This window comes from Mya arenaria, chromosome 14 (assembly GCF_026914265.1).
Source record: "Mya arenaria isolate MELC-2E11 chromosome 14, ASM2691426v1".
In the NCBI taxonomy this organism is placed as follows: domain Eukaryota; kingdom Metazoa; phylum Mollusca; class Bivalvia; order Myida; family Myidae; genus Mya; species Mya arenaria.
This window is the reverse complement of record NC_069135.1, coordinates 57,943,147-57,956,813: the sequence shown is the minus strand read 5'-3', so window position 1 is coordinate 57,956,813 and position 13,667 is coordinate 57,943,147. Positions and strand designations below refer to the sequence as shown.

Below are 13,667 nucleotides of genomic sequence, written 5' to 3'. Positions count from 1 at the left end.
TGCATTTGAATTTTTGCTATTTGTAACATTAGACATACCTTATATACTTCATTTGTACCAAAATTAAACAAATAACGATCTGTATTTTAAGATAGCATAATTTGAAAAAAAGAAAAAAAAAAACTTTTATTACTTAATTAATTGCTTAAACAATAAACATACATTTTTCCATCCTTTTTTATGAAATTCAAAAGCCATTGCATTACTCTTCATATTGACAAACAAGAAATAAAAATAGTTCATGTATGTAATCATCTATTTTATTTAATTTAAACAATCATTTGATATCATTATAATTTAGTTCTTACAAATCATGTAAGTAATTTCACTTTCAATAAATTGAGAGTTAATAAACAGTCACATGACAAATTCCTTTTATTGGATCTTCAATGTCAGATGGAAAGCTATTATTAAGGACCCAAGTGATGTTTGTTCCTGCATCTGAACTGCCTAAATGCAGCCAATTAGAAATTTTGCATTGAATGTTACATATTTGGGTTAATTAAGGGCTATAATCCCTGTCCCGACAATTTTGAAGATAGAACTTAAGAGAAGTTATTGACTGGCTAAAAGAAAAATATAAATTGAGGAATATAGGCAATGTAATCTTTACAGATATACAAAAATGATTCGCAGATACATATTTAGACTTATCGACATTTTACTTAATATCAGGTTCTTACAAATTATTTATAATATTATTCTTCATATACATACACATTATTTAGTAAACAGTACTGTTTCAACAATTCAAACAAATACATAGTTACAAATCAAATGTTGCTGTATTATGGCAAACACTTGGTGTTCTATCAGTACTTTAACTGAACTGGAACCTCAGATCAACCCATAAAGAAATGGAGTCTAGTAACTTCCCACTCGCCTGCCTCTTGGAACAACTGGGCCATGATTTTACCAGTTACCAGTAAGTGTTCTTTTAGACCATCATGTTGATCAAAAATGTAATCAGACAAATCAAGACTGTCCGTAACTGGAAATTGGACCTGTTTCAATACATAGGCCACACTTTTTTTATCCAACTCCTTCCAAATGATGGGTAGTGACATGGACATTCCTCAATCTAACTTCTGCAGTGACTTCATTCATTCCTTTAGTCAAATACGGACAGTGTGAGCTGTTGAGATAGACAGCTCCTGTGACATCACATTTTATTGTGAAGAATGTCCAGCATAGATGGCTTGTCATCTAATGTAGCTAATATGTCCGCCCGGTCAGCTCAATCGGTAGAGCGTTGGACTCTGAATTGGACATCCCGGGTTCGATTCCCGGGCGGACCAGGTCACCTCTGTTGTGATTGGTTATGAAATCCTTTCTACGACCATTCGCACTGTACCACTGCACCTGGCATGTACAGAAGCTGTCAGTTCCTTGCAGAGGTGAAGGCACCTAGTACTGGTTCTGCCCAGGATAGGTGTGCGGTGGTTGAACTGTCACTCTGGGACCCTTCAATGTGCTCACGCCGGGACCCGGAGTATAAACTACTAACACCACCACCTGGCAGCCTGCTCTGAAGCTTGTCCATAGCCCCATATGTGTGGCCAGTCATCCATTATCCCCATTTTAATGATAATCTGAAAATAATCCCAAGCACATTTATATGCATATTTATTATATCATATCCACTTCTATACACTTATCTTCTCTAGGATGTTCAAACAGGCTTGATGTGACAATACAAAATGTGAAGACAAATAAACAGTGAGATACAACAAGTATATTGAATTTTCTGTCTGATTTAAAATGATTTGTAATATAAACAGGACAGGTGAAACTTCCTATTCGACAAATACCTTTTTTTTTATTGTCATTTCCAAGCATTTTTTATGATTAGATTATTTAATATTTCACAACTTAAATACTATCAGGAAGTCATAAGATTAACCATCTATATATATATAATAAATCATATATATATATTTAATATATAAAAACAAGTCATTATACAAATGATATACACAAATTAAAAAGGTATTTATACTTCTGAAACACTGTTGCACAAGCCACTGGGCACAAAGAGGTTGATGAAGGTTTTCCTGATGCCCTTTGAGGTTTCCCCACAATAATGAGAAAGATGACCTCTGAGAGAGATGGTGGTTATTTCCTGAAACATTAAATTTATACATGTTGTATATAATTTAAAAACTAGAAATGTGTCCATAGGACACGGATGCCCCCACTTCGATTTTTTGTCACAGAAAATAAGCCATAATGATTATTCAGGATAATCTGCACATATAGGATAAGTTGAGTTGAGTTGGGTTTTACGGCATCGCAAGACTGTATAGGTTATATGGCGCCATTCAGGCAGGAAAAAACTTGTTGGATCCACATTGGACACATACTTTTCAAGAATTAGATTGGAAACATATATCTTTGAAGTATTTTTGGCAAAAAAGGGCCGTAACTCCTAAATGACTAAAGCGATTTCCATGACTATCGAACTTGATCAAGATATTATGGTCACAAACATGTGTTTAAAGTTTGGTGAGGATTGGACAAACAGTTTTCAAGAATTAGATTGGAACATATATTTTTGAAGTATTTTTGGCAAAAAAGGGCCGTAACTCCTAAATGACTAAAGCGATTTCCATGACTATCGAACTTGATCAAGATATTATGGTCACAAACATGTGTTTAAAGTTTGGTGAGGATTGGACAAACGGTTTTCAAGAATTAGATCGGAAACAATCTTCGGGACGTACGTACGTACAGACAGACAGACGTACGTACGGACAAGGGCAACCCTATATGCCGCCACTTTGTGGGGGCATAAAAAGGACACTTGACAATATACAGAATGCTGTACATAAAATTCATAAGTCCTATAAATAAATGCTTTTGAAAAATTCCAGAACATATAAACAGCAAAACCCAAAACCTCTTGATTTTGTTCTCAATTGGCCAACAGAAAGTATTTTTTTTTCAAGAATCCATGAAAACCAGTGATATAAAACTGCTGACAAAAAATTAGATCATGCATTTTTCTTTAACTGTTAGTAATAGTTTAACCCACAAAACATTGGCTTTCAAACGAAAATATGCAAATCTGCGATATGATCTATGTCAGCAGTTTTATATCACTGGTTTGCAGATACTATTAAACCCAAAAATTTGCTCTTTCCAAGACAAAAAAAATAAAAAAGTTGTAAAAACGGTAAATTTGTGAGAGTGCATGCAGCTTTAATAATAATTAATATATTCTTGTAATGAAGCTGTTATGTGCTAAAAATAGAACCCAATGAAAAATAAGCATATCCTAATAAGCCTAGCTTTAATATTATGAAGTATTTACTGAATCAAATAGACATATATAGGCAAATGACTGAAAAGCTACCATAATTAAAGCTGCACTATCACAGATTAAACATTTCGACAACTTTTTAATTTTTGTCTTGGAACAAGCCAATTTTTGCTACAATCCATGGAAACCAGTTAATAAGACTGCTGACAAAACATTAGATCGCGGATTTTTATATTTAAGTTCATAAATTGATGTTTTATGCATTTTTCTTAAACCGTTAGTAAGGTTTTAAGCTCTAACATTTTCGAAAATATGAAAATCTAAGATCTGTTTTTTTATCAACAATCTTACATCAATGGGTTGCAGATATTTACGCAAAAATTTGCTCTTTCCAAGACAAAAAAGTTGTAAAAATGGTAAATCTGTGAGAATGCAGCGTTAAGAGTATTTTTTAAACTTATAATGAAAGTCATTTGCATTTATTTTACATAAGCACGAAAACTAATGTGTTATTTATTCTCCTTTATAAAAATGTAGGACAAAACATCCCATGTCATTTTTGACTAAGGGGACAAAACACATCCAACCCATTTAGACAGGGTTGACAAAACAACCCAGATCATTTTGACATGGTGGACAAAATAACCAGGAAAATATTGGCAGTTCAAAAAGTTAAGTCCCCCCTCCCATCCTACCAACACTTGAAAGATTAAAACTAATTGGCCATTATCAAGATGTGTTTTATTACCCCCAATAAACACCCTTTTTCACTTAATTTATTAGGTTTAGAAATGTTACTATGGAGATCTTTATCACAGCATAAGGAAGACACAGTGACTTTAATCATAAGGATTTGCTACAAAGCTACAGTACAATATTAAGTTCAGCATTATGATAATCCTTACTTCAAAACACTCTTCTTAAAAAGGTGTTCAAGGCCAAAATCTAATATTCATATTCATTACAGGCTGCTTTGCATGACAATTATTAATTTCAGATATTTGCTTTAAGCAATTTATTTTTAATTATAAAAACACTTTCTCATAGTTTTCATCTTCTTTTTGATATTGACATGTTAATATTAAAGGGGCCTCATTTGTTTTTAATATTTACGTTAGTCTTATATTAAAGCTGCAACCTCACAGATTGAACGTTTTGACAACTTTTTTTAAAAATTTTGTCTTCGAACAAGCGAATTTTTGCGTAAATATCTGCAAACCAGCGATAAAAGACTGCTGACAAAATATCAGATTGCAGCTTTTCATACTTCCATCCAAAATTGATGTTTTATGCATTTTTCTTAAACTGTTAGTAGTAGTTTAAGCTGTAAAACATTAAATTTGGAATGGAAATATCAAAATCTGAAATCTAATCTTTAGTCAGCAGTCTTTTATCACATAAGCAGGTATTTACACAAAGAAATTCTAATACATAAAGTTTAAACAAAAAATAAAAAAGTTGGAAATCAATACATACACAAGTTGACTAACATATATTTTGAATAATAGATCTTAAATTACTTTCCAAAAAATGCATTTAAGGAAAAGTTACTTACTGAAAACAAGACTGTAACAATGCATGTATTTTAAAGTGAAAACGCATATATATTATGTATTTTAAAAATGTAATCCTTTATACTTTTTACTCTTTCTGTTTTTAAAAAGGATGTAACCCTAACCAAATCATTTTATTTTTGGCCCTACTATAACACAATCAAGAATTTAGCCCCACATTCCAGAATGCAGGGCTTAAATTGTGTTATCATTTTGATCACTGACATGACATCATTGACAAAATAAGGATTCAAAAATCTTTGTTTCCGCCCAACTGACCCTATTTTTATCCTTCTGATCCTTTTTTGTTTTTGGTGTTTTGATCAATATGTGCTTTTTTAGTAAAGACCTTAATAATTCCCTGATATAGGTCAGTTTGCCAAAGAAACATGGTCCTAAAAAAAACAACAGTTACCGTATGCCTACCTTTTTTGATATTTAACTGGAAACTATGAATACTTTTTTTTGGCCTAAGCAACAATTTTTGTTTGAAGCCAGTGTGCATGTGCATACTGTGTATTTTTTTTACTTAATTACATTGTATTGTCTGCGAATTACCAATATCAAATCCATTGTCCTATTTAACAGGATAATGGTTTTGATATTGGTCCCATGTATTATCATTATAAAAAGTGTAGGAATTTTATTCAAGACCATTTGCAAGATGTGTCATGTTTGGTGTCAATATTATGCTTGAATGATCATATTTTATATTTGTCATTGTTAGATATTTAATTTGTATAAAAAAATGAGCAATAATAAAACCTCTAAAGTTTTTTCCTCAGTTGGTAAGAATTACACCTGTTGTTGTTGTTGGGTTAATAAAAGTCTGCTTGCCTATGGCTCCATTATGGCTTGACCCTGTCACACCCCCTAGTGTGACTGAAACATATTTGTGAGGCCAAAGGGGGATCTATCTTCATTGAATGTCAGTATTTATTTTAGCTCCTACCCTTTTACTTGACCTGGCATCGCCCCTTTCACTGAACCTGACATCTGATTGGCTGAATGAATATGCCTTTTAAAGGTTTCCTTATGACTGACAGCCCCCACCCCCCACAGAGAAAGACTGGTCATTTGAGACAATCACTATCATATTTTGAAAAGGCGGCTATATGCATGACTATGAATTGGCTTGTAATTGATTTAAGATAATGATCATTATCTGCAGTTATGCACTTAAATTCATAAAAAATTCATGTTCCTTATACTATGAAAATTTTGGAAGAAATACATGACTGTCAATTTAGAATTGAACTTAATTTCCATGTAAATATCCTTAAATTGTATAACATGTCGAAGGCAAAATGTAGATTTTCACAGATTGATACAATTGCTAAAAGGCATGTTCATTTTTTCAAGATAATGACATTAATAGAAGGTTTCTACTTTGTGTAAGGTTTTCTGAATTTAAACATTTTTTTTTTGTCTTCAAGTCTCTTAACATTACCAAATAAAAAGAACTGTCCTCCAGTTTGTATTATGTAGAATAAGATGTAATTTGGAAGTAACTGTAATTTGTTACAAAGATGGTTTAACCAAAACTTAATGAAAATCCCACATTGATTTCGTGCATTTATATATATATATTAATACATATAGCCCGGAATAGTTGTAGCCCGGAATTATAGCTATTCTAGTTTTTCCGACCTAATCCTCCGGTACAAACAAAATTAAACCGTTGTAATATACACACATTACTTCGGAAACAATAGAGTCATTGGACTGTTACATGAATTTCAATAGCTCGAAATTCACCTTTTATTTGTTACTTCCGGGCTATATGTATTAACATAACAGGGTTTTCCCATGCTGGTACAAATAAAAGGTGAATTTCGAGCTATTGAAATTCATGTAACAGTCCAATGACTCTATTGTTTCCTACGTATAATTCCGGGCTACAACTATTAAGAGCATATACTATCACACTCATCTGATATATTAGGGATTAAATTTATGTACCAGTACATTATCTTACAGAATGATAGTGATAGTCATTATCAAATTATTATCCTGATTAATAAGTAAGTTGTTGAGTGAAAACTATTTTTAAATTGAGACAATAAGGTGGATGACATGTTAAGTTATTGAAAGCTTTGAAGATTTTATACAAAAGTTATAAGTTGTCTCAATTTATGATTTCGAAAACCATTAAATTGGCAGGCCTAAGCATCATGAGCCACTCACAGACTTTGATGGAATTGGTAAAAGACAAAAAATAAATATTTACTTTCTTAGTGTTGCAATGCAAAAGATACTGGGCCTACTTTCTATCGAGTAAAACATTCTTAATATATATATATATATATATTTAGCTTTTTTCCATTTGCCAAATAATGGAAAATTATTTGAACTTGATTTTGTAAAATAATTATTTTTTATCCTGACTATATAATTATTTAGTCTTTAAAACAGACTCTCTTCCTTTTAAACTCTAAAATATCTTTAAAAATAAAATATAATACATTTAAACCCATTAAGATTTAATTAATTATTTAAACAGGCCAGTCTGCACTGCCTTTTCAGTAAGGATTTTAGTCAAAATCATATCTTCGTAAGAACAAGACAGTACACCATAGGTAATTATGACCCCCCCCCCCCATAATTATGCATATTATGCATATTTGTATACATGTATTAGCTAGACAATATACAACGATAAGTGTATTGTATATATTAGTGAGAAAATAAATGCATTAATAAATAAATAAATACAGATTTATACTGGTAAATAGATTTATAAATATAAATATTTTAGGAAAGATAAACATTAGATAAAAAATATTATCAAAGCCTTTTTAGCCATATTGTATTGGCTGGTGGGGTTACTCAAAATTACCGTGCATGGTCCGCTTACAACCAATTAAATATTTTCAATAGCTCTGAGAATGATTCATACAATCTTTGATATGATGTCAGATTTTTTTACATGGCATGGCTTGACTTGATCAATATAAATTTTATATTATATGACTTGCACAATTCACATGACTTTTCATATATATCCTTTAAGTTTTGTGTGATAATAGATCTTTGATCTAAATTTGTGATTCAAAACTTAAAGATACATATATGTATATATATATATTTACTGCTTCGGAATCACACTTTACACACAAGACATGTTAAAATAGATTATTGTACTCACTGTTTTTTAATTTAAGTTTATTCATCAAACTCTGTCACTCTAGCTGTCTCTGTATTATCAGCATCACACATCAACTAAAACAAAAAATAATAAGAATTATAACAAGAAAGGTTCAAGTAGTTAGAAAATATATGGGCTGTCATTGGACATATAATATAACAATTTACCATGATTCCATGAAATATTTTTACAAACTAGCAAACCTGAACTCCTTTGTATTTTTTTACATCTTTGTGAGATTTTGCATAAAGCATCTATCTAATTCTTTGTTAATTTACCACATTAAAATTTATTGATTAACTGTACTTTTATTTATTTTATAAATATCTTATATGTTGTGCACCAGTCAATTGTAACCCTGGCGCCCCCAGGTCCAGGGAATAGCGGGGACTTTGACTTTCGGTCCAGCCAACCCTGGGTCTAATCCCCTCCCCTGCGGGAACGAACTGATGGTAAAACCCCGGCCAAATGCCCTTGCACACCAGAGACTCTATATAAGGCCCAATCTCAGCTAAATTTGGCTCAAAGACAAAACCACTGCGGTCACCCGGCCCTGTGTGGCCACATAGAAAGTAAAAACACGGCCCATTTCCCGACTATTCCCAGTATACCCCCAGACCGGGGGGTGTGCGTGGTTAGTAACCGTTACAATTGACTGGTGCATTGGTTATAATAACTGAGAGGCCTCAAAGATGCTCACATGACTGTGACCTTTTTGACCTTTTAGCAGATTAGAACAAAGAAAGGATTTTTAAGAAATATACTCAATGAAACAGAGTGAAACTTTATTCAGGGGCTATACACCGTATGATGAAATAGCGAAAGAAGAGAAAATTGTCGAAAACTGACATGAATTTGGTATCAATGTGTACAATGCATTGAAACTAACTAACTGAAGTACCACATAGTTTACAATTAATTGATTTTTCACATTTTTTTTCCATTGAAAAAGATTACTAGGTGGGTATACCTAGTATAATTAATTTTTATGTGTGATTGGCTAGTCGATGTTATCACTTAATGTTACCAAGCTAGGTATATATTAAATCAAATAAACAAATGTAAACTTTCATAGCAGTGGATACAACACTGGACTGCAATTTTGGCGACCACAGTTTGAACCCGGTCTCTGTTATTTTTTCTTTACATTTTGATATTTTTTTACCAATTATGATATCAAAAGGATAAACATTTTATTGAATAATTGTCCTGTATACTGGGACTGACCCTACTGTTTGTATAGTCCATTGGTTAAAGAAAATAGATTAAAAAAGAGAAAAAAATAATTGTAAAGTGTTTGTTTAAGGTAGCACTACCCTAATGAAAACCTCCACTTGAAATGCTTCATTTTAATGTTTTATCCTTTATTGTTAAGCACAAACCTACACATCTTTTGTGGGTTCATGTGAGCAGTTCAACTTCAAAGCAACCCAGAAGCTGACATACATGCCATATCCCCCGGAGGGGGAAAAATCCCCTGGAATTTCGACCCATCCCCCGGTCTCCCGGAGGGGGATGAAAATCCCCCGAAATTAAAAAAAGTGTGTGTAAAATTACGCAAAATTATCACAGGGTTTAATTATACATGCCTGTTTGCAGTTATAATGCCCTTCTTGTCTTAATTGGATTATCAACTGATGGTGTGTTTTAACAACACCAATTGGGTGACACTTAATAAGTCAGCAGGGCACATTTCATGCATTGTTTTGATTGAAACTGTTAGAATTTGCATAAGAAATGTCAATTAGACTGGTCAGATAAAAGGACGATTTTCATTGGTTAAAACTATAGGTTTTATCCAATCAGAGAGGATGTAACAAATTAAAGTGTTTAAACATGTGTCATTGTCATCAAAATGATTTATGATTTAAAGGTGACAGTACATTATTTGGTAAAGAAAAGGATTAAAATTAAAAAATTAGGATTAAACTAATAGACAATGCTGTTCTTTGTTATGACCCACTAATATGTTTACATACATGACATGACCTTCATCTCAAATATCGGAGAATAACAGAACTTCCAGAAGAGAAACTGAAAGTAGACAATTCGGATGAAATGACTTTTATTTATTTTAATATTATGGTGGTGATGTTTTTTATTTTTTGATGAATGCCAAAAGATGATATGTTTATGAACTTAAACAATAAATTATGCATTTGCTTTTTATCAGAAGCAAACAAATCTGACTATTTGGGAATTGAAATGAAAAATATTGATAAATCATTCCATTCTCTCTATTAGTCTGAAAGTCATCATTTATGATCATAATGAGCAGATTTTGTATCCAATTTTAGAGGAAGGTAAGCCCATTAAATTGTCTCTGAAACATATTTTTCTGTGAAGTATTCTATTTTGCAAGTGAGTGCTTTTATTATGCAATATGGCTGTGTCTCATTAAAATATAGATGAAGTGCTGGAAAAAGGGGTAGACAAGGTAAATTGGCAAGTGTGTCATGCCCGTAATGCTACATGGCGATGATGAAAATTCTCTGGTATGTGACCCAAATCCCCTTAAATTCTGGACATAATCCCCTCGGGAGTCTTTCAAAATTATGGCAATTTGTTTTTTTGTACTTGCGTCTTAAAATACTCTGAAATTTTGTCAAATTAGACCTGCTAAAAAAACCCCCTGAATACTACCAAAATCCCCCTGAATTTTCAGACTTTTGAACATTAATCCCCCTGAATGGTCTCAAGAAAATATGGCATGTTTGGAAGCATCTTTTTATTTTCCATTACATTAGCTTACATTTTTCAACAGTAGTTTTATTAGAAAATAGTTATTTTCTTATACCGAAGGTAAAACATACTGTTGTTTTTTTTTTGCATAATGTTCCTAAAAGTTTAAAGATATTTCATATTGATAAGGAACAGGTCATGAGTATTTTTTTAACTTGTTGATTTCGCTGTAAAATGACATTCACAAGCTAAATCTTAGTAGACCAAAGAATTGTACGTTTACGGATTTTTGTATCTGTTTTGATATGGCAAATCCTTCACATACAAATTGTTTAGTATCAAAAGTGGGTAGTTATTCCGATCGGGATTCCGGGTTAAAGCATTTAACATCTCAAAAATATCATAAAACAAGAAATATTACCAGATTATGTAATTTTATATCAGTTCCATACATAAAAATGTCATATCCTATGAATAATTATGAGTTTGACGTTTATTTTTCATTTCTTGCTGTCAAAACATAGCGATATATACATGAAGGGCACCTGCAAGGCTTCAGGGCACAATTTTTAAACAATTGGAACATTTCGGCCATGGCTGAGTTGTTACGATTGTATTTACGAGGTCTATCTAGAAGCTTGTCAGTGGTGGCCGAGTTATTACGATTGGGTCGAGTTGTTCCGCTTGGCATAATTGTTGTCTGTGTCAGTCAACTTTTGTTTTATTGGAAAGGTAAATAATGTGTTTTAATGCAAAATAACTTTTCACTTACATGGTAAAGTATGAATATAAACCTTTATGATCAATTTAAACCATAAAATACTTCACTTAATACAATTTCAATATTTTTCAAAACACCCCCGGTTTTTGCACAAGCCCGTTTAGACGTTACTGGCTAAGGTCACAAATCCGAACACTTTCTGATGTTTTTTACAATTATCTTGGAGAGTTTATGTTGTAGTAAGTTAAACTTTCGTATGAAACATCTTTGGTTCATGTGAAAACAGCTGTCAAAGTACAGATTCACGATCTCGTCAATATTATGTCGAAAATCGTTCAATTTTATGGATAGTAAATCACCCTTCAAAATACGCTATGGAGGGCACAAATACCGAACACTTGAAAAGCGAAAATACATGGTCATACAATTATAATTAAAAAGTATGCTATAATAAATAAATGGCATTTTTTAGAAAAATGCTTAACAAAACAAGATGAAACTTCGCAAGTGTGACCAAGGCAAGCCTCTGTATTGATCTAGATCATCGAATAATTGATCACGGTAAACAAACGCGTGTTTTAGCCGGTGTTCAGGATTTGTGCCCTGTTAGGAAATGTACCGTCAACCAGTAAGGATTGGAAGAATGTATTTCACGTCTATAATTTTAGACTGGGGGGCGGGGGGGGGGGGGCTACAATAATAAGCGATTAGGGATACTTTTTTTATTATTTTGACATTTCATGTGTATCCCTGTAACTGCCATAGTCTTAAAATCGTCAAAAGACCCATTGACGGTCATTTAGGTGGACTATGGGGGGGGGGCATGGTTACAATTGACTGGTGGGGGCTTATAATCGCTTATTATTGTAGCCCCCCCACTGGGACACCATTTTTTATTATTTTGATATTTCTTAAAATACTCGTTGACGGCTATTTAGGCAGAGTAGCCCCACTCCCTGTCGAAGTGTGGATAAGAAGAGGACTGTTTCAAGTGAACGTTCTTTACGAGATGTCCTACTTATTGACTGTAAAGTAAACCTGGGAGGAAAAGTGCGCCGGGTGTGGGGCTCGAACCCACAACCGCCGGAACACTAGCACGGCGCTCTAACCAACTGAGCTAACCGGGCGGCTGGTTCTTACCCACACACACTACACTCCTCCCCCCATTAACCTTTTAGGCCGACGGAGGCACTACTGCCGTTTACCGCTGCCACCAGTAAAGTAAACCTAGGAGGAAAAGTGCGCCCGGTGAGGGGCTCGAACCCACGACCGCCGGAACACTAGCACGGCGCTCTAACCAACTGAGCTAACTGGGCGGCTGGTTCTTACCCACACACACTACAACTGTTTATATATTCAAAAATCAAGACAAAAAATTAAATGGAAAAAAATAAATGACTTACCAATGGGTGTTTGAGATATCCATTTGGCACCACTTTAGTGCCATTCATCGCTCTTCAAAGCTCCATAAAACAAAATCATTCGTCTAACACATTCCCGACATCTTAACACAGATGGTATTGATTACTGTGACATGTTGGTGTTAAACCGGTTTGAAGGTGCATTCACTCGAGTAATAAAGTCAAAGATGCACTCTTAAGTACTGCCAGATAAGGTTTACCACAATAATGTTGTTTCAATATTCCTAAAAGAATGAATAAATGTCGAAAACAATGGTTCTTATGAAGGATATCGAGTTAAATTTGAAAGAAATGAGCATTACACACGGTATTTCTACCTTATGAGACTATAGTAGACCACAATAAATCTTTTAGCATTTACCAATCATTTAATATTTTTTGCGCTTTCTGCTATTAAAAACACGGTTACAATCTTGTTATCAGTAATAAATATTTTCAATAAATGCATTATTTAGTATGTAGTTAAAGGTTTATCAGTCACAATTGATGTTTGTTATATATGTGTATGTATTGATTTTGAATAACAGTGTCACTAAACAAAAAATAAACAAATTTACGCAATTTCACAACCTTTTTTCCAGTTCTTCTGGATTACCCTGTATCCCCTGCCTCGAAACGAAAAGTTAACTTGGACGACATCGGTACGTTGTGGTTGGGGGGGGGGGTGGGGTCACCCCCCCCCCCCTCCTTCTGGCCACTAGTGCAATTGCAAAATTAATTTTGATGCGTGAGGGATATACTTAAGCGACGATGTTAACCATTGCTTCAATATTTATGCATGCATATATGTACTTGTTGGCATTTTGGGTGCCTCATTTCTACATCAAAAATGCTCAACCAGGTATGAGTTTATTGTATAAGTTATAGCTCGTAGTTTGTA

General features: G+C 33.3%; 2 protein-coding genes and 1 long non-coding RNA gene across 3 annotated transcripts in view; 2 read left to right on the top strand and 1 right to left on the bottom strand.

Annotated features, from left to right (window-relative positions):
• LOC128216826 (uncharacterized) overlaps positions 1-13,667 on the top strand; it is a 125,330-nt gene that overhangs the window by 49,251 nt on the left and 62,412 nt on the right. The gene's annotated exons all lie outside the window — the stretch shown is intronic.
• Positions 1-13,667, top strand: part of LOC128216827 (dual serine/threonine and tyrosine protein kinase-like) — a 52,074-nt gene that overhangs the window by 16,126 nt on the left and 22,281 nt on the right. The window lies entirely within an intron of this gene.
• LOC128216834 (uncharacterized) lies at positions 1,013-12,893 on the bottom strand. The gene is made up of 4 exons (XR_008258141.1): positions 12,770-12,893; positions 7,964-8,037; positions 2,000-2,122; positions 1,013-1,592 (listed from the first exon to the last, which is right to left on the bottom strand). It is a non-coding gene; the product is annotated as an uncharacterized LOC128216834 (long non-coding RNA).